The 21,758-nt window shown below is 44.0% G+C and overlaps 1 non-coding gene across 1 annotated transcript; it reads left to right on the top strand.

Moving 5' to 3' along the window:
- The first annotated feature begins 8,366 nt into the window (after positions 1–8,366).
- Positions 8,367–8,440, top strand: Trnak-uuu (transfer RNA lysine (anticodon UUU)). The gene has a single exon. It is a non-coding gene; the product is annotated as a tRNA-Lys (tRNA).
- Positions 8,441–21,758: the final 13,318 nt, after the last annotated feature.

The following is a 21,758-nucleotide window of genomic DNA, read 5'->3' as shown; positions in this document are numbered from 1 at the left end:
ATCAACCTACTTTTCTTTCTTCAAAGGAACATTGCACAGTAAAAGTGATGGACAATTAGAAAAAAAGATTAAGTCATCGAAAAAATGTTACTCAAGATTCATTATCTCAACAGTATTTCCATAACTATAGAGAGATTCCTTCAACAGGGCGACAAGACAGTCAGTTCCCTCCTCGTAGGGATAAATTGTGAGAAACTTGCTACACAGATATGGTTACTCGACAGCATATCTATCAATCAATCTTAAGGTTTTCTTGAGACTCTTATGTAACTTATTACCATCGGGAATACCTTACAGGTAGTAAATATCTTGAGTAGTTCACAAATTTTAAATTTTCCAAATGTTATCTTACAGCAGATATGCAGGTAGAAGCGAACAACGGGCATACGTAAATGTTGTGATGAGATGTAATAGAAAAGGTCTTTATGCGAATTTAGACTTTCTCGGCGTATGTGGATGATGAAATCTTCTCGGGTTATCAGCCGAGTCAAGGCGTCGTCCTGCGACATCGTTTCAACAAGTTTCCTACATTCAATAAATTTTTTCTGGGTTTGTGACCGCACTGTCAATATACATAAAACTACCGACGTTTCGGTCCCTATTGCAAGCGATCTTCTTCATGGTGTTTTTGTCAGTAAACAAAAACACCCTGAAGAAGATCGCTTGCAATAGGAACCGAAACGTCGGTAGTTTTATATATATTGACAGTGCGGTCACAAACTCAGAAAATTTTTTATTGAATGTGACAATGGCGGCGGAAGCCTACGTTTATAAGTTTCCTACCTGTCAACAAGTTTCCTACTTGCCGTTTTAGCCTGAAGACGGCAAGTAGTAAAGTTGTTGAGACGTTGTCGCAGAACGACGCCTTGACTCGGCCGATAACCGGAGAAGACTTCGTTAGTAATAGTCTTAACGTAATCCATCCAGATAGGGAGACCAATGGAGTTTATTGCTTGTGGTCATTACAAACATAGTCCTGGATCAGTTAAAGATTGATATCTACATCCAAATACGTACTCTATAGGCCGCTAAAATGGAGAGACCCTTTTACCGTTAGGTATGCCTTGTTTGCTGTTTAGAGGCGTAATTTTTCTGATGCACTTATATCTCGGCCACCTCTTAGTTCTGTATCTGCTAGGTCAGAGTTTTTATATGTAAAAAGTCTTACAGTTTTTTTTATAAATAAAACAAACTCTGTTAACATTTTACATTTTCAGACTTCATGTGTACATATTTATTCCTCAATATAGTGACCCTGGTGACGATCACATTTCTCGCAACGAGAGACCAGTGTATTGATACCGTCACACTAGAATGTTTGACTCTGTTGACGGAGCCACAACCTCACCTCTGCTCACCGCTTCATCACTATCAAGGTGAAGTTCTCGATGGTGTTCTTTAAATTGTGGAAACACTTCGAGCTCCGTCACACAATGTGAGATTAGCACCATCCTTTCCTTCATTATGGGCAGGAACAACGCAACGTCGCACATTGCTGATGTCGATACAATCAACACCGTTAACAGTTTTTCATTCTTCTATGAATTTCAATTGGGGACACGTTTTCTGCGGTTAAAAATTAGATTATAGCACGCTCTTTCTCACACACGGTCATAGTTAAGTACAATACCGCCATTTTACATATTACAATTCTGGCGCCTCTAGCGGTAGCGAAGGAGGAAAAGTCGAGCAAGTAATATGCATGGCATTTAGTTCAAATGGTTCAAATGGCTCTGAGCACTATGGGACTTAACATCTATGGTCATCAGTCTCCTAGAACTTAGAACTACTTAAACCTAACTAAACTAACGACATCACACAACACCCAGCCATCACGAGGCAGAGAAAATCCCTGACCCCGCCGGGAATCGAACCCGCGCATTTAGGACCTCAACCGATACAGAGAACAGGATTAAAAATTTGGATGTATTACTCTTCAGCACGGTCAGCTGACGGAAGCGGTAGAACATTTGTAAGCATGTTTCTTATGGAAATAGTCGATTTAGCACAAGGGATGCTCTCGCGCCGGCCGTTGTGGCCGAGCGGTTCTAGGCACTTCAGTCTGGAACCGCGCGACCGCTACGGTCGCATGTTCGAATCTTGCCTCGGGAATGGATGTGTGTGATGTCCTTAGGTTAGTTAGGTTTAAGTAGTTCTAAGTTGTAGGTGACTGATGACCTCAGATGTTAAGTCCCATAGTGTTCAGAGCCATTTGATGCTCTCGCTCCGTTACATTTCCCATGCAGTGCCTTCGTGTGGCGGAAGTACTCTTCCGCAACAGTGTTCTGAGAGCTGCCACACAACGCTTCCATATCACTCCATACAGCCCCGTTACGTTACATTCCTCTAGAACGTATATGTAAATAAATAAACAAACATGCAATAAAATCTCCCATTACGATGACACTCATTTTTATGTCACGGTATTTGAGTTTAACCGTGGTTAAATTTTTGAACATGGTCTGTAGGCAATAGCTTACATTATTATTAATCAGTCAGCACTCATTATTAAACTGAAACGTAGTCTGATTACAAATTTTTTGAACGAGTGCTTACAGAGGAGCACTTTGAGAATGTTGACAATTCTTGCATAACAATAACAACTTCACAGACTTCATCAATCTGTGACGAATCCTGCTTGTAATAGTGCCTGAAACTATGGTTCCTCATTTTACAGTACGACCCAGCATACAATCCAAAATAATGTCGGAGATATTTAATAGTTTGCTATATCAGAATATAGTTTTTTGTATACTGTAATTTTCTTTATACGTTTGTCAAAATTAGCTTCGCATCGTTCATTCCTTGTAGATTACATGAGTTCACGACAAGCTTGTTTTGGCATATGTGCCATAAAATATTTGTCTACTCTAGATGGATGATGTCGATAAATCATTTATGGGCGTCACTCTGCCGAAAAGAGCACTTGATAATAGCACCCATGTCAGAACAATCTTGTCGTAAACTTAGGCAGTCAACAAGAAACAAACATTTTGCAACGAATATTGTCTAAAGTATAAATAAGATTTATTATTATGCAAGCTGCAGGTCCAGTAGAGAAGAAGTCATTTTAACATATGTAGTGCTTTTATTATTTATGTGAACATTTTGAGAGAACTTTTTTTTTCTTATACACTATTATATACTGCGGTATTTATGTGAGTAGTGTCATTTAGCTTTTGAATGGACAAATTTACACTGAGATTAACTGTCTTCGATACGTAATCTAATTGTATAGTTCTTCACTTCAAAGGAAAGGAAACTATTGTATGCCAGTGGGACGATGTAATTGACCACTGCGTTCAAAGGTGATGTGCAAGCGAGGCGGCCAACCACATGTGTGTAGTTTTCCGCTCCCCGCTCGTCACAGAAAGGAGAGTTTACAGTGGCCCCGCCAACGTATACATTGAAGTGCATATCATTAGAGGGCCTTTCTCGTCGAAGATTAGTTTGCAAAGTGACTGCAGGCATGTTCACATTTGACCAGTAGCCGCATGCACTATGCAACGCCAGGAAAGTACACTGCAATGACACCACGCCTTTCGCCGCTAACCAGCTACCAGCAGCCCGTCGCCTAACCAACCACAAGCAACCAGTCGCGTGTATATGTGCTGGTGCAGACAGCGACCACCAGGTCCGGTCGTGCCTGCATGCTTCCATTCTCGCCTACCTTCAGTCATCGATCTTTTGAAACTGCGACGCTGTGATTACAAACTTTGCCAGTCGTTGACGTCCTTACTTCTTACTGAGTGGTACCGACCGAACAGTGCAATTTCGTTCACTCTCGTCGCGTCGCTAGTCCACTTACTTTTTATTGGGCATTTATTGAATTCCGTAAAGTGCGAGGCATGTGACTGATGACGTAATTGGTGGAGCTACACTTGGAACAACGCCATCAGCACGTCCTCCTCCTTGTATTAGACAGTACATTAATAAAGAGCGTTTTCATATTTTAATAGTTTCACATACTGAGAGACATCAGACGCATAGAGTGTGCGATATTCCTACAGAAATCGATTAAGAATTCCACTAATTCGGAAGAATATACCGCTGGTAATCGTCCCAGACAAAAGTGAAATGTAGGCAATACTACAGATACTTTAAAAAGGACCCTGTTAACAGTTGAGTTGATCTGACGTCTTTTTCCTCGACATACACGTAACGAATGTGCTTGTGACGAGACTGCGTAGTTTAGGGTTCAAATGGCTCTGAGCACTATGGGACTCAACTGCTGAGGTCATTAGTCCCCTAGAACTTAGAACTAGTTAAACCTAACTAACCTAAGGACATCACACACATCCATGCCCGAGGCAGGATTCGAACCTGCGACCGTAGCGGTCTCGCGGTTCCAGACTGCAGCGCCAGAACCACGCGGCCACTTCGGCCGGCGTAGTTTAGGGTTCAGTTTATTCTGTTTTATTTTCGTATGGAATATTTTCATATAAGATTATTTCGTATCACGAAAGTATTTTTCTTTTGTTTATGTTTTTATTGATTGGTAATAATTTAAAAACCTTTTATGTAGCAATAAAGACATGTAAAAAATCTCTGGCTTCCGCTTGTTGCGACTTCTAAAGAAATTTGTAGCTGAAAAGGTTTTGAACCTACTTGAAGAGATTTCGCTGCCGTCGATGGTTATTATCCAGACCTCCACAGTCTTACTCCAAAGATGTAATATACTCAAATAGATCGTTGATAAAAGGAGGAAACGTGGAAAAATGTAAAAATTCAAACAGAAACTGCATTTCAAATCTAGGGGCCAGAAATCTTCACCTTTACCCTCTATTCAGTAGATCTATGTTTTTCCTAGCTGTCGCTTTGTTGTGAAGTTTCCTCAGTTCATTCAGATTAGTGTTTTTGAGACATTCAAATGACATGTTAATAGTTGTTGTCTTTCAAAACAAGCAACATTAAAAGACATTGCCGTTATTACAGTTCTCTTCATCTAGTTCCTCTTTTTTTTTTTTTTTTTTTTTTTTTTTTTTTTTTTTTTTTTTTTTTTTTTGTTCGCCTATACGTCAGTTTTCGATTGCCAGAACTCGGCATTCTTTTAGGTATGTAGTGTTGCTCATTTACACTGTCCAGTCAGATTGTGACCACCACTCGAAAGCCTGAATAACCAAATTCTGCAGCACGGACCGCTTCGATACGTGCAGGAAGAGAGTCAATGACGTAGATACGGGCCGGCCGAAGTGGCCGTGCGGTTAAAGGCGCTGCAGTCTGGAACCGCAAGACCGCTGCGGTCGCAGGTTCGAATCCTGCCTCGGGCATGGATGTTTGTGATGTCCTTAGGTTAGTTAGGTTTAACTAGTTCTAAGTTCTAGGGGACTAATGACCTCAGCAGTTGAGTCCCATAGTGCTCAGAGCCATTTGAACCATTTGAACGTAGATACGGACAGGGATGTGGAGCCATGCCGACTCCAATGCTGTGGTCAGCTGCACTGGATTTCTAGGTTGAGGATCCACTGCACGAACTGCCCGATCGAGGTGGTTCGACATATTCTCGATTGGGTTTAAGTCCGGGGAGTTTGGTGGCCACGGGAGTACGGTAAACCCACCTTGATGCTCTTAAAACCGCACATGTTCACTGCGAGCTGTTTGACAATGATGCGTCCCTTTGGATCGAAACGATGCAAGATGCAGCGCAAGTGGCTATGGAGTGGAACAGAAAAATATGCAAGGGCAGTTATGTACACCGACTGTATTTTAATTCAGATTACAATTAACAAACAATCTTTCCAGTTGATTAGAAAGCAGCTTTAAAAGTAAAAATTTTTTTTTCTGTCTCCAAGACAACAAAATTTCGACTACAAACATCGAACCTTAAAGTAATTAATAACAAAATGGCTCTGAGCACTATGGGACTCAACATCTTAGGTCATAAGTCACCTAGAACTTAGAACCACTTAAACCTAACTAACCTAAGGACATCACACACACCCATGCCCGAGGCAGGATTCGAACCTGCGACCGTAGCAATCCCACGGTTCCGGACTGCAGCGCCAGAACCGCTAGACCACCGCGGCCGGCAATTAATAACAAGATACTCAGTCAGTCAGCCCTTTCAAATAGTCAAAGGTTATCTCCACAGTATCCAGAACAATACATGAAAAACCTTGTTCACAGCTGCAGGTTTTAAATACAGTAGTTAAAAAATTATCCCAGAACAATAACTATGATAAAGGTGCAACTAAACTGTAGGGCTCAAATAATTTCTAATTTTACCCTATGCATTATTAATGGAAAAACTTGGGCAAAATTAGTTTTTAAATAGCTAGATATTTTTATTCTAGATTGATAATAATAATAAAGCTGCACTTGAGCGAAAGGGGCTCAAACAATTAATAACAATACCCAACATGATCAAAGTTTAGGTAAATCAGTCTTTAAACAGGAACAAAAATCCCAGGACGATAATAATAACAAATCTGCTCTTAAAGAGGAGGCCTCAAATAATTAATGCTCTCACGCCATACAGTAATGATGGCAGAAGCTTAAGCAAAATCAGTATTTAAATAGTTGGAAATTGAAATATAATACCAGCTGATCACGTCGCCTCGAGACGAGATACGCATTACAGCGCCACTAAACAGGCTCTGGCAGGATATCCCAAACAGAACCACATCTATAACACTCTAGGTTGGACCATGAGCGATCGATAATGGAACAGGTATAATTCAAACATAGATGTACATATACAGAACATAGCATCAAGCACTTACCTTTCCCTTCTTTCTTTTTTGTTTAGGCACTGGATGGAAACAGGGAAGGTGCCGGACACAAGAGTCAGCGAGGGCGGTCACGTCACAAACAAACTTACAAACAATTATGGCGATAATAATATCAGTAGAGTTGACAGTGCGATACCAGGGCGTCACTACGCCAAACAGACCGGTCCATTGGAACCGGTATTGACATGTTCCTAAAAGAAGCAAATACTCTTATATATAGAGCTGTCAACAAGCTAACGCATGTATCCGACCCACCCTATGAAAACTTCGTAATTTACGGCGAGAATGAGGTCAGCACACACTAGGCGAAATTTAGGTTTCAAACATGTTCAAATGTGTGTGAAATATTATGGGACTTAACTGCTAAGGTCATCAGTCCCTAAGCTTACACACTACTTAACCTAAATTAGCCTAAGGACAAACACGTACACCCATGCCCGAGGGAGGGCTCGAACCTCTGCCGGGACCAGCCGCAGAGATTTAGGTTTCAAGACAACACTATAATATATATTAACGAGGCACTAGCCCGAAAAATGTTACCTTGCAAGAGTGAAACTTAAAACACCAATCAGAAATAACTGCTCTTAAATGCACACAAGACAATTGAATCCCCAGTGATAAAGAACAATAAAACTAGCTTCGCTAAAGGACATTTAAAAATTTTAAGAACCTCGCTCGTGTTGCCTAGCGTCACCGTACAATACACTTTCGCATTAATTCAAGCAATTGCGACGGAACATATAACCAATAGCCACAACAACCAGGGCAACAACTATTTCACACAATGAATGCAGCTAGCTCACCACCGGTGCTTCGCACGGTGAGTTCTCATTACAGTAGAGAACCTAATCAGCAAACGGCCGGACGTCCACGGAACAGACAAAGCGACTAGGCCGCGCAAGAGCCCCACTTTGGCTCTATTTGTCCCCGCCGCAAAGCTGTGCAGAACTGACACCCTGTGCCGTCCAGTAGAAGGAAGCGTCCGCTGCTCTTCGGTAATCCCAGCTTTCGTCATCAATTAACGGCAATCAGCAGGGGTGCTTGGACCAGGCGCCAGCTGTGGAAGCCCATACGTAGCAACGTTCGCTGAACCGTCATTGAGGGAGCACTGTTGGTAGGTCTTTTCTGCAACTGTTGCTCAACAGATGCACATCTATTCGCCCATACACATCTCCGCAAATGTCGTTCTTCCCCTCATCTATGGCCTGTGGTTCGTCACGGTTGCCTCGGCACCTGTTTGGATAGCGCTGTTTTGCCATGCATAGTATACTATAACCACGGTGGCATAAAAACAGTTTACAAAATTATATGAATAGGGTGTCTGTTCTTTCGGACATGTCCGAAGAATGAAATTACAATGAAATCCAGGCCATTAACTGCTTACAGACGTTGGTAAATATCTACGGGGCAGTTGAGAATGTGTGCCCCGGCAGGGACTCGAACCCGGGATCTTCTTTAGTGCGGATACACTCACATCGCTAAAACTCTTACGGGAATCGGTAGATTGACTACCGCGAGTAATGAGTATAGTGGGCAGGGGCACAACAAATGTAATGTGTGGATAGTAAGTTGGAAATGTGGGTATCACGGGGAGCGTGTCAGAGATAAATCCCTGCAGTCGCAGTATCCTCTGTGTCCTCGGTGGCTCAGTGGGATAGAGCGTCTGCCATTTTAGCAGGAGATCCCGGGTTCGAGTCCCGGTCGGGGCACACATTTTCAACTGTCCCCGTTGATATTTACCATCACCTGTAAGCAGCTAATGGTCTGGATTTCATTGTAATTTCGGTTTACAAAATTAGCCGTTTCGTAAATGCTTCAACCCTAGTTCTGAAAGCCAATGATCATGCTCTTTCGGATGTTAGATAAATCGCTCCGATTCCACATTACAACAACGACTGCACTGTTTCCTGCGTCCTCCCAACGCGATTTATATAACCACCACTGCTGGTGCTTTCATCTGCCTTCTGTGAGTGGTTACTGTACGTTGGCGTCGAACAGTGACTGTCGTCACATTAGTGTCAGTGGACCGTGTATAAATCGTTCCTAAACATTCGATTAATTCTGGCCCCACAGTTGAAACCTTTCAGTGTTTTCTTTTCAATATTCATGCATGTTATCCACGGCGAATGTAATACTTCAAAGTGGCAAGTGAAAGGTTCATCGTCCGACCTTCTAGTAGCTGTAGGCATGACAGTCGAGCACAGGAGACGGAAGATGGCCGATAATCGCGCATAAAATCGCTACAAGATATTTGTCGCACGACGAATGGGAAATCGTGAATACTTTTCATCAGGGAAAAGCACAGCCACCAGAGTCAAGTGTCGTGGACAAATGGAACGTCATGACTTGTGATCAAAAACTGCAGGTTCTAATAGTGGATAGAGAAGCTACAGTACAGGAGATCTCTCTTTAAATAAATTCTGGATAGCAAATTTGTTGAGCAACAGTGTAATCCAGCACCAGGTCCTCTCTATGCGGAATAACAGATATAGCTCTACTCGCCACTCGTTGATCGGGGCAAAATTTAGCGTGGGCAGAGGGAAGCCGGCATTGAAGTTCTAATCACGGAAAATGGCACTTTCAGAATACCTGTGGTGTAAGCCCATCGTAACTTCGTTCAGTATAAAACAACCAACTCGCCACCGATAAAATTGTGCGCGACATGGAACTAATCCATTTAAACTTTCGGAGGCAGTTGAGATGTCATGGCTCAAGGTGGCTCCCAGAAATTTTCGATGACTCGTAGAGTCAACAATGGATCAAATGGCTCGGAGCACTATGGGACTTAACTTCTGAGGTCATCAGTCCCCTAGAACTTAAAACTAATTAAACCTAACTAAACTAAGGACATCACACACATCCATGCCCGAAGCAGAATTGGAGCCTGCGATCGTAGCGGTCGTGCGGTTCCAGACTGTAGCGCCTAGAACCGCTCGGCCACCCCTGCCGGCACTCGTAGAGTCCATGCTACTATTTGTCTCATCTGTTATCACAGCAAAATGAGTTCTGAAAGCTACTGTGTGTGTAACACAGTTTCTCAAAAGCACATGACCTTGGCTGCATCTATATTTTACATTGCTTCGTTTTAAAATCATCGATTAAAAAGTTAATAAGAAATTAGTTGTTAAAAATTGAGCAACAGCAGTCAGCGCAGCAACCGCTAGTGTTGTAAAACACATTTCGTTAAGGGCCATCTGGATAGCAACGAATGGAGCATAGAAGGAGAAATCATTGACGAGCCTGATGCTTTCGGATTCCTCCAGAATGAGTTGTGAAACGATCAGGTAGCACTCGGCGTAGCATACGTATCAGTGTCTCACCCTTAAGAAAACCGAGGAAGATGTACCGAAAAGACAACGTACAGAGCAGATGTAAGCCGTTAACGGAAGTGATAAGGTCGGAATCATGGAGCAATGCTGACAGTTCTCATGTTTTAGTTACCAGGAACACCGGTCCTTCTACACATTACATGACGTATGAAGACTGCCTGAAAATCTAAGTATCAGGAAGTCTCTGGTTCATTCCTTGATGAACAGTCCTACGCAATAAACACGATAACACACCGTGTTATGTAGGACCTTCGCTGTGTTTGACATCAACTGTCAGACAATACATGTGTATTTGAAAGTCTCTCCTGACTCAGATTTTTCGTGGTCGTCATGAACCACATCAAGCGAATATAAGGGTTGCCCGAATGATTTATTGTTCCACTTCCAGTTACCACGATTCAACTTGGATTAAATACTTCAGTCCTTTCCATCTCTGGCCTGATCTTCGGGAAGAGCAAAGCTTAACTTCATATCCGGATACTGTCACTAAGGTTGTAAGTGTATTTCCTAAATGACTTCAGATATATTCCAGTGAGGTTCTAGAGAATAATCCGGTACCCATCATTATCCATAAACAATCCGGAAATCCAGTGACCACGCCGCCGGTGGTCCATATAACTCTAAAACCTCCAGTCTTTCATGCTTTCCTTCCTTCTTTATTAACCGCTCGACAGCGAAGGGACTAGTTGATGACCTTTGTGTAAGAGTTCGACTTGTTGTGAAAAGCCCTTCGTGCAGAAAGTTACCCGCTCCCTGAACACTAATAGTAAACTGGGTTAGGGGGTCAGGTTTTTTTTTTTTTTTAACGTCCCGTCGACAACGAGGTCAGTAGAGACGGAGCGCAAGCTCGGCTTAGGGAAGGATGGGGAAGGAAATTAAAGTGGGAACACCTTTAAGATTTAAGTTACAAATTTTAATGTTCTCCATTTTAATGGAGAACGCTGTTTCTAACGCCCTAACTATAGATCATAAAATGGAAATCTACACTAAACTTTATTTTAATATGAATGAAAGGTGTCTAACAGGAGGATTCTTTCAGTAAACACAATAATAGATTCGATAAAACATAGTAAAAATGAACAGATTATTAAACATTGCTGAATGATTTATAACCTCAATGTACACTACTGGCCGTCAAAATTGCTACACCACGAAGATGACGTGCTACAGACGCGAAATGTAACCGACACGAAGAAGATGCTGTGATATGCAAATGAGTAGCTTTTCAGAGCATTCACACAAGGTTGGCGCCTGTGGCATCACCTACAACATGCTGACATGAGGAAAGTTTCCAACCGATTTCTCATACACGAACAGCAGTTGCCGGCGTTGCCTGGTGAAACGTTGTTGTGAAGCCTCGTGTAAGGAGGAGCAATGCGTACGATCACGTTTCCGACTTTGGTAAAGGTCGGATTGTAGCCTATCGCAATTGCGGTTTATCGTATCGCGACATTGCTGCTCGCGTTTGCTAAGATCCAATGACTGTTAGCAGAATATGGAACGCCGTAATACGGAACGCCGTGCTGGATCCCAACGGCCTCATACCACTAGCAGTCCAGATGACAGGCATCTTATCCGCATGGCTGTAACGGATCGTGCAGCCACGTCTCGATACCTGAGTCAACAGGTTGGGACGTTTACAACACAACAACCATCTGCACGAACAGTTCGACGACGTTTGCAGTAGCGTGGACTATCAGCTCGGAGACCATGGCTGCGGTTACCCTTGACGCTGCATCATAGACAGGACCGCCTGCGATGGTGTACTCAACACCGAACCTGGGTGCACGAATGGCAAAACGTCATTTTTTCGGATGAATCCAGGTTCTGTTTACAGCATCATGATGGTCACATCCGTGTTTAGCGACATCGAGGTGCACGTACACTGGAAGCGTGTATTCGTCATCGCCATACTGTCGTATCACCCGACTTTATGGTATGGGGTGCCATTGGTTACACGTCTCGGTCACCTGTTCTTCGCACTGACGGCTCTTTGAACAGTGGACGTTACATTTCAGATGTGTTACGACCCGTGGCTGTACCCTCCATTCGATTCCTGCAAAACCCTACATTTGAGCAGGATAATGCACGACTGCATGTTGCAGGTCCTGTACGGGCCTTCTGGATACAGAAAATGTTCAGCTGCTGCCCTGGCCAGCACATTCTCCAGGCGTCTCACCAATTGAAAACGTCTGGTCAATGGTGGCCGAGCAACTGGCTCGTCACAATACGCCAGTCACTACTCCTGATGAACAGTGGTATCGTGTTGAAGCTGCATGGGCAGCTGTACCTGTACACGCCATCCAAGCTCTGTTCGACTCAATGCCCAGGCGTATCAAGGCCGTTATTACGGCCAGAGGTGATTGCTCTGGGTACTGATTTCTCAGGATCTATGCACCCAAACTGCGTGAAAATGTAATCACATGTCAGTTCTAGTAAAATAAAATGGCTCTGAGCTCTATGGGACTTAACATCTGTGGTCATCAGTCCCCTAGAACTCAGAACTACTTAAACCTAACTAACCTAAGGACAGCACACACATCCATGCCCGAGGCAGGATTCGAACCTGAGACCGTAGCGGTCACGCGGTTCCAGACTGTAGCACCTAGAACCGCACGGCCACCACGGCCGGAAACAGTGTCCTAACCAGCTTTGTGTACGAATGAGGATTAGCTCCGTCGTTTGTTAATTTATTTATCTCTCAATTGCTGCCGATACTATTTCTTTGACTTTAAGCCACATCTGGTCTGCACGTACATAATTGATTTCGAATGAGTGGAGATTGTCTCTCAGGAAGGCTTCAAGTGAATTTTTATTTGCTTTTTTGAATAGGTATACTTTTCGCCTATTTTTCGAGGATTTGGTGATTACAGTATTAAATCTCGCTACGTCAACCCTGTGTTTACTAATCGCTGAATCGGTTTTGATGCTCGTTATTAACTCAGGATTATTTGTTGCTAGAAGGTCAAATGTGTTTTCACAACCGTTTACTATTCGCTTGGGCTTATGTACTAACTGCTCGTAATAATTTCCAGAGAATGCGTTTAGCACCATTTCGGATGATTTTTTATGCGTACCTCCGGAACTGAACATGTATTTTTGCCAACATATCGAGGGTAAATTAAAGTCACCAACTATTATCGTATGAGTCGTGTACGTGTTTGAAATCAAACTCAAGTTTTCTTTGAACCTTCCAACAACTGTATCATCTGAATTGGGAGGTCGGTAAAAGGATCCAATTATTATTTTATTCCGGTTGCCAACAAAGACAATACTAACTCACAGGAAGTATCTACTTTAAGTTGTCTCCAAGTTAAAGAACTTCAGACAGCAATAAACACGCCACTGCCAACCGTGTTTAGCCTATCCTTTCGGAACACCGTTAGGTTCTTCGCAAAAATTTCGGCTGAGCTTATATCCGGCTTTAGCCGGCTTTCTGTGCCTATAACGATTTGAGCATCAGTGCTTTCTATTAGCGCTTGGAGCTCTGGTACTTTCCCAACACAGCTACGGCAATTTACAACTGTTATACCAATGGTTCCTGTATCTACGTTCTTCCTGTGTTCAGCCTGCACTCTGTGTGACTGAAGCCCTTCTTGTGTTTTCCCGAGACCCTCTACCCTAACAAACCGCCCATTCTACGCCATAGAGCCCGTGCTACCCGCGTAGCCACCTCCTGCGTATAGTGGACACCTGACCTATTCAGCGGAACCCGAAGCCCAACCATCTTTGGTGCAAGTCGAGGAATCTGCAGTCTACACGGTCGCAGAACCGTCTGAGTCTCTGATTCAGACCCTCCACTCGGCTCTGTACCAGAGGTCCGCAATCGGTCCTGTCGACTATGCTGCATATGTTCAGCTCGGCTTTCATCTTGCAAGCAAGACGGGCAGCCTTTACCACTCCTGTTAGCCGCTCGAAACCAGAGAGAATTTCTTCTGATCCAAAGTGACACACATCATTGGTACCGACGTGAACAACCACCTGCAGTTGGCTCCACCCTGTGCTCTTCATGGCATCCGGGAAGACCCTTTCCACATCTGGAATGACTCCACCTGGTATGCACACGGAGTGCACATTGGTTTTCTTATCCTTCTTGTCAGCCAAGTCCCTAAGGGTCCCCATAAAGCACCTAACGTTGGAGCTCCCAACTACCAATAGTCCCACCCTCTGCGATTGCCCGGATCTTGTAGGCTGAGTGGCTTCCTCTGAATCAGGACAGGCGACAGCATCTGGCTCAGTGACAGTTTCAGCCCCAGTCAGCACCTGGAACCTGTTTTTCAGACAAACCGGGGAGGTCTTACGTGCGGGCACCTGGAAAGTCTTTCGCCGCCTGCTTCGCCGCGGGACGACCTCCCACTTGACCATTGGTGAGGGATCATCTTCAGTGCGAGCAGTAACTGGATTGGCCACTGGTGAGGACCGATCGGAGGACTCGGACGTGCTGGACGTCCGTTGGATCCTCACAGCCGGCCCAAAACAGTAGTGCCCCTCCACTGCAGCCTCAAGCTGTGTAACCGAAGCCATCACAGCCTGAAGTTGAGAACGAAGTGTCACCAACAAGGCTCGCATCCGCACACAACAGTCGCAGTCCCTGTCCATACTAAAGACCGTGGAAAACTAAACTATGCAGATAAACTGACTATCGGCAGGTGCTGCCTAACTCTACTCTAGACTCTGACGAAAACGCAGGAACTGTATCTAATAATACGCAGGTATTCTAAAACCTAACTACCGAAGCACTCAGGTGAAACTAAATAATTCGTCTCTGATTAGGAACTTGTAATATGTCACAAAATCGGTTTACTTTCCGACGCAAACGAAAACGCGAGAACAGTGGCAATTAGATATTAAATTTACACGCGGAAACTCAGAAAAATAAACTATTAAATCACACAGATGATATAATAAAATTCGCTCCTGGTTAGGAACTCGTAAATGTCACAAAAGCGGTTACTTCATCTACGTCTATATCTACATACATACTCCGCAGTTCACCATACGGTGAGTGGCGGAGGGTACCTCGTACCACAACTACCATTTTCTCTCCCTGTTCCACTCCCAAACAGAACGAGGGAAAAATGACTGCTTATACGCCTCTGTACGAGCCCTAATCTCTCTTATCTTATCTTATCTTTGTGATCTTTTCGCGAAGTGTAAGTTGGCGGCAGTAAAATTGTACCGCAGTCAGCCTCAAATGCTGGTTCCCTAAATTTCCTCAGTAGCGATTCACGAAAAGAATGCCTCCTTTCCTCTAGAGACTCCCACCCGAGTTCCTGAAGCATTTCCGTAACACTCACTTGATGATCAAACCTACCAGTAACAAATCTAGCAGCCCGCCTCTGAATTGCTTCTATGTCCTCCCTCAATCCGACCTGATAGGGATCCCAAACGCTCGAGCAGTACTCAAGAATAGGTCGTATTAGTGTTTTATAAGCGGTCTCCTTTACAGATGAACCACATCTTCCCAAAATTCTACCAATGAACCGAAGACGACTATCCGCCTTCCCGACGACTGCCATTACATGCTTGTCCCACTTCATATCGCTCTGCAATGTTACGCCCAAATATTTAATCAACGTGACTGTGTCAAGCGCTACACTACTAATGGAGCATTCAAACATTACAGGACTCTTTTTCCTATTCATCTGCATTAATTTACATTTACCTATATTTAGAGTTAGCTGCCATTCTTTACACCAATCACAAATCCTGTCCAAGTCATCTTGTATCCTCCTACAATCACTCAACGAAGACACCTTCCCGTACACCATAGCATCATCAGCAAACAGCCGCACATTGCTATCCGCCCTGTCCAAAAGATCATTTATGTAGATGTAAAAACAACAGCGGACCTACCACACTTCCCTGGGGCACTCCAGATGATACCCTCACCTCCGATGAACACTCACCTTCGAGGACAACGTACTGGGTTCTTCCCTGTTGATGCGTCTGTCTCGGTCGACTACTACTGCCTGACTTTTGGATAACTTCACACATGGGAGAATCGTCTGGAATCTGGGAGAAGGACTAAGTGTAGCTCAAGAATTCGGTATAGCTCACAGCACTGATTCGCGTGCATGGGGAACGTTCTGAGCCACAGGCCCTGCTGCCCGGAGTAGAACAGGTGATCGACCACGGTCAACTGCAGCAGCAGACGACCGCTAGGTTGTGCAATAGGCAAGACGACCAGCACTTTGTGTTCCTTTTACACCCGAACATCGGCGGCGCCCCTTGCGATTGTGCCAAGAGCATGGGTACTGGGCCCACGAGCAATGCGCTCACGTGCTCTTCTTGGATGCGAGCAGATTCAGTCTGGGTAGTGATTCTGGATATACCCTCACATGCCCAGAGGTGACAACACGTATTGAACCCATGGAAATTGTCGAACATTATCGTTTAGTGGTCCAGTTGTTTTGGTGTGCGGAGGAATAATGTTGCATGCGCGTACTGTCCTCCAAATCATTGAACACGGTACACTCACCAGTCAGTGTTGACTCTGTACTCCTTCTCCATATGCATCTATACAGGAGTGCCCTAATTTCATTTTTATAGACGACAATGAGAGACCGCATCGAACAGCGCAGGTGGAGGAGTTCTAGCAACGAGAGGATATTCCTCAGAGACCCTCAGAGGTGATGGTCAGGATTGCTGTACACAACGGTACCTCTAATACCCAGTAGCACGTCCTCTTGCATTGATGCATGCCTGTATTCGTCGTGACATACTATACACAAGTTCATTAAGGCACTGTTGGTCCAGACTGTCCTACTCCTCAACGGCGATTCGGACTAGATCCTTCAGAGTGGTTGGCGGGTCAGGTCGTCCATATACAGCCCTTACCAATCTATCCCAGGCATGTTCGATAGGGTTCATTTCTGGAGAACATGCTGGTCACTCTAGTCGAGCGCTGTTGTTATCCTGAAGGAAGACGTTCACGAGATGTACATGACGGGGGCGCGAATTGTCGTTCATGAAGACGAATGCCTCGCCAATATGCTGCGATATGGTTGCAGTATAGGTCTACATCTACATCCATACTCCGCAAGCCACCTGACGGTGTGTGGCGGAGGGTACCTTGAGTACCTCTATCGGTTCTCCCTTCTATTCCAGTCTCGTATTGTTCGTGGAAAGAAGGATTGTCGGTATGCCTCTGTGTGGGCTCTAATCTCTCTGATTTTATCCTCATGGTCTCTTCGCGAGATATACATAGGAGGGAGCAATATACTGCTTGACTCTTCGGTGAAGGTATGTTCTCGAAACTTTGACAAAAGCCCGTACCGAGCTACTGAGCGCCTCTCCTGCAGAGTCGGAGGGTGGCATTCACGTATCGTACAGCCGTTACGGCGCCTTCCATGACCACCAACGGCGTACGTCGGCCCCACATAATGCCACCCGAAAACAGCAAGGAACGTCCATCTTGCTGCACTCGCTGGACAGTGTGTCTAAGGCGTTCAGCCTGACCGGGTTGCCTCAAAACACGTCTTCGACGATTGTCTTGATGAAGGCATATGCGACAATCATCGGTGACGAGAACGTGATGCCAATCCTGAGCGGTCCATTCGGCATGTTGTAGGGCCCATCTGTACCGCGCTGCATGGTGTCGTGGTTGCAAAGATGGATCTCGCTATGGACGTCGGGAGTGAAGTTGAGCATGTTGCAGCCTACTGCGCACAGTTTGAGTCGTAACACGACGTCCTGTGGCTGCACGAAAGGCATTATTCAACATAGTGGCGTTGCTGTCAGGGTTCTTCCGAGCCATGTATGTAGCGGTCATCCGCTTCAGTAGCAGCCCTGGGTGACCTGAGCGAGGCATGTCATCGACAGTTCCTGTCTCTCTGTATCTCCTCCATGTCGGAACAACATCGCTTTGTTTACTATTAAAAACAGTCTTGATCACGTTTTATTTATTACGGTGACCGGTTTCGACCACTACTGTGGTCATCTTCAGACCAATGAGTAGGAACCTCTTTCTGCTTGAGCAGTGATACTCCAGCAGAAAGAGGTTCCTACTCATTGGTCTGAAGATGATCACAATAGTGGTTGAAACCGGTCACCGTTATAAATAAATCGTTATCAAGACTGTTTTTAATAGTAAATATTTGTAACACATTGATCATTGTCACTCCCATAATGTATTCAAAAGTAATTAACATCGCTTTGATTCACTCCTTTGGGCGGGTTTAGTAGCATCTCTGAACAGTCAAAATGACTGTGTCTGTGATACAATATCCAAAGTCACCGCGTGTCTTCAGGAGTTGTAGGAACCGGCGTGATGCAAAACTTTTTTTGATGTGTGTATAAAAATGTCACTTCTGTTCGTGACATCGCGTATTTCTTTCGGTTACCTTCTGTAATTCATCGAGATATGTAACTTGCTAGTGATGGATCACGTGAAAGATAGTTCGTCCTTATGTTTTGCACACCAGCGTATATGTAGATACAGCTTAAAATGTAGAATATTCAGGCCACAATGTGCGTACGATAACTGCAGGCGCGCCGGCCGCGGTGGCCGAGCGGTTCTAGGCGCTTCAGTCCGGAACCGTGCGACTGCTACGGTCGCAGGTTCGAATCCTGCCTCGGGCATGGATGTGTGTGATGTCCTGAGGTTTAAGTAGTTCTAAGTTCTAGGGGACTGATGACCTTAGATGTTAAGTCCCATAGTGCTCGGAGCCATTTGAACCATTTGAACTGCAGGCCATAGGATATTGCTCGGATTTATCACTGAAGGAAAAGTGCTTTATTCTTCATTCATTTGGTAACTAGTATGGTAGCAGCCAGTCCATAGTGTTGCTGTATCCATTTGGGCAACATGGCTACACTATCGACATGTACACACAAAAATTTACATCATTCGAAGAATATCTGGAATTCTTGAAAGTCTTTTCGGGTTTGCTGCCGGATCCTAAAATCAACTTGACTCGATATTTCGGCGATCCAACTGTTCGCCATCTTCAGGGAATGCATTCCCTGAAGATGGTGAACAGTTGGATCGCCGAAATATCGAGTCAAGTTGATTTTAGGATCCGGCAGCAAACCCGAAAAGACTTTCAAGACTTATTACGCCGGGAAAGCCTACGTAGTTACAATATCTGGAATTTTCGATGCCGAGTGTATAATTTGTAATGGATATAAACTTTAAATACATGATTAATGATAACTATTTCTAAGTATACACAAATCTTGTTGAACGAACAAGCAAGTTATTTCATTGATCAATATCAAGATTGCATGATCGTTCAAGTAGGAAGAGGATGCTGATGGTGCAACAGTAACTCCAAAAAAAAAAAAAAAAAAAAAAAAAAAAAAAAAAAAAGTAAGCAATCATCCTCCCCCATCCAGAGCTACCCCACTACACAAAATTTCGAACATAAGGATGCCGTACTATCACGATGAGCAACGGTCTCCTGACTGTGTTCAAGACTTTAACTGTAGAGATCTTCGTGTCCGCCTCCTGACGAGCATCTTTAATACAATACAGGAATGCGGTATTTAATATGCTTGTAAAGAGGCTTGAAGCGCCGAAATTTTCTCGGTGACCTTTGGGTCTGCCCTGGACGGAATCCCTTAAGACGAAAAACCCATGCGTTTCGTAAACGGTTCACTATAAGGTAAAGAAATTTTCAGTATACGAAAGTACGCAGAAGAGCACGCAATCTTGTTGCATGCATAATAATATTAACTCATATATCAAGTGAGATATGAAAACAAGCATCGTTTTCCAAATGGAACAGTATACTTTTAAACCCTGTTTGAAAGCTCTTAAAATTTTGAATTCTCTGTGGTAACACTTGATAATATTGATGCTGAAACTTCTTGCAGAAATTTAGAAAAATGTACTGATACTGAGAGACAAAACTCCAGCATCTTCTACCGCGATGTTAACATTGTCATGCAGGATATTCATGCCTGGATCCGCTGTTAATGCAACAAGAAGATACGCTGAGACTATGAAGATAAAATGTATTCCCCCTTGGCCCTACTTATTACGACAGAGGTACAGGTTAGGAACGATTTTTGTGGATGAAACTGTAAAATAGCCTTCAGCATTGAACTTGGTGGTTAGAAAAATTATCTCAGAACTCAGCATTTGAAAACTGTGTGAAGCCTTTGTAATAATTCGCCAACGGGCACCGAGGACAATACGGGATGCTTAAGTGCGCGAGTTTTTCCTAAAATTCAGACAAGTACGGCTCAACTAAAATGTTTGCTTAGCTCGGAAAGGTTTGTCCCGTTTAAAATCTGACAGACAGCTAGAGGAATGCTACAGACTCACAAGCAACTAGGGACGCTGAAGAAAAGCACAAGCATTCCAGATATAAGCAAGTGGGTATTCTGTTGAGTGGCTTCTTTGTTGTTGTTAATGGAGACGAACACTTGAAGTAGTATGCTAGGAAGCCGCCACCCGCGTGTGTGAAATCCCACAACATGGAACACCTGAGAACAAGGCGAGAGTCCTGTGTTACACTCCAGCCACCGCACGATCGAACATTTTCAGTCTGTGGGAATAGTTTAACGTGTGATGGTGCAATGTTGATCGTTCATTGTGGATTTCAAACTGTGCCTTCTAATGACGACGGGACGGAAAACTAAGCACCCTGGAGGACAAAGTGAAAGAGACCAGTAACAGAACTTTCAAGGTGGAGCAGGTAGTCGGTTAGTAGGCAAGAAAGTAATCAGACAGTAGGTAGTCACAAGAATTAGATGGAGCAGTGAACAGTAAGCCAGTGATTAGCAATGCAGTGAGAGAGCAATCAGACAGGAGGGTAGAGGCAGTGAAGTAGCTTCCAAGAGGCATGCCAACCTATTGTCATCTCAGTCTTCGGACTCTGATTCAGAGCCGTACATTCATTCCGATGTCTATCGTAACTTTGTGACACACTCATTTTCTTCTCCATGTTGTATACTCGACTCTTTCAGCACGCAGCTGCGATCTCTCATCTAACCTCAGCTTCAATACATTACGCTAAAACCTTTGAGAGGTACTCACTGCAGACAATAGTCGCTGGGAATGGAAACATAAGAAGGACGCGTCGGTCGAAGAGTGCGCTAAACCTGAGAGATTAAGTCAGCTAGTATGGAAGAAGAAACATGTTACAGCATCCAAGGTGTCTCTCTGAAGCTGCAGAATAATCATATCAACGAAGGAAAACTAGGGGAAAAGTTCGTATAGTCGCCAATTTTTGTACAGTGGTGGGGGAGAGTGTAACGAATAAAACACTGAAAATCCACACCAGTTGTGAGCTTGAGGGTAAGCAGCCGTTTAAATGTCATTTTTATGTTTTCGTGACTAATTCGGAAACAGCTGCTTCTAGCGAAAATGTCTGCTGCCACAAAATAAAAGTACATCATATTTCCTACAGAAATGACCAATTCATTCCTTGCTCCAAGTCTAACAGTTCCCGCACTGCAGGGGATGGTAGAACCACATATTATTCAAAATACTGTGTTTACTGTATAAAATTAATTTAAACTGTTAAATAATGTAGGTTAAGAACAAATTTTATGTGTTTGTATCACATCTAAGTGTACTCGAACCGTATCAATGCGTAAATTGTGTTCTGGGGGTGTAACAGCTTGGAAAGGCGGTGGTGGAAGCTAGAAGCGGGTGGGAACGTAGGTCGCTGGATTGTAGTCATGTACTTCCTTCCTTCATAGGTCTGCAAAATGAAGAGAGAGCAGGCTATATCCCATTCCCTCT

This window comes from Schistocerca serialis, chromosome 3, assembly GCF_023864345.2.
Source record: "Schistocerca serialis cubense isolate TAMUIC-IGC-003099 chromosome 3, iqSchSeri2.2, whole genome shotgun sequence".
In the NCBI taxonomy this organism is placed as follows: domain Eukaryota; kingdom Metazoa; phylum Arthropoda; class Insecta; order Orthoptera; family Acrididae; genus Schistocerca; species Schistocerca serialis.
This window is presented reverse-complemented; position numbering and strand designations above follow the sequence as displayed.